This window comes from Phaethon lepturus, unplaced genomic scaffold, assembly GCF_000687285.1.
Source record: "Phaethon lepturus isolate BGI_N335 unplaced genomic scaffold, ASM68728v1 scaffold26947, whole genome shotgun sequence".
NCBI lineage: Eukaryota > Metazoa > Chordata > Aves > Phaethontiformes > Phaethontidae > Phaethon > Phaethon lepturus.
In genome coordinates, this window is record NW_010552947.1 from 7,412 (window position 1) to 8,436 (window position 1,025).

Consider the following 1,025-nt stretch of genomic DNA (forward strand, 5'->3'; position numbering starts at 1 on the left):
GCCAAGCGCTGGAGGAATCGGGCATCTGCTCCCTTAGGGGAGCTCGGCGCGTACGCGCTGTTCCGCAGAGCAAGGCCTGAACCTCCTGGTGGGAAGGAAGGGTTTACTTTTACTTCCAGACCTACCAGAGCACCCATCTGTTACCCAAATGTCTTGTTTCCTAAAGGCTTGCGCCCGAAGAGTGGGAGGGAGATGTGACGCAGTAACCCCTTCTCCTCCAGTCCCCTAAGGTCACTGCTCACGCGTGGTTTGCTGCTTGCCACGCCGGAGCGTATCCGTTACCAGCCAGATCGCGGCGAGGGTTTCTGCTCGTGTCTCGTTAGATTGCAAACAAAGAGACAAGAGGAGCCGAGTACAAGAATAGCATTTTTTTTTTTTTAGAAACAGCAATATTCCCAGGTAAGTACCGTACGGGTAATTCAGACTTACTTGGGTCGCACAAAATTATCGCAGGGCGTTGGGGTGCGAGGGTGGCTGCAAGCGCAGCTCCCGGCTCCGCGCGTGCAGAAGAGCGGGGCTGAATCAGCCTTTGTTGCCCAGAGAGCCCTTCCCTGTGCCCCCGGGGACAGGCAGAGCTGGGCCAGTTGGTGTCACAGCCCTGGGCTTGTGCACACAGGAGCTCGAAGAGCGGAGTCGGGGATTAACCAAAGGATACAGGAAAAATCTGGGGGAGACGCAGCGGAGCAGAGCGTGGAGCCCAACAGTGTCTGCCCGATGCTCACTCACAGACGGTCCCAGACGCCTGAACAAAGGGGATGGGGGAGGAAGAGATTTTAGGGGAACGCTGGTGCAAAACCAGATCCACGGTTCACAGCGGAGCTGCCCGAGCCCCCTCCGTGTGTCCGTCCCTGTCCCCCCACTTCAGGACGAAGAGCACAGTGCTCCAGTGCTCCCACAGCTTTGCAAACCACCCCCCGCCCTCGAAGAAGAATAAAATAAAATCAAAAAAACCCCTGCACAAACTGCACCAAAACCCACCCAGACACAAAGCAATCCTCCCAACTCCAGCCCCTACCCCCACCACC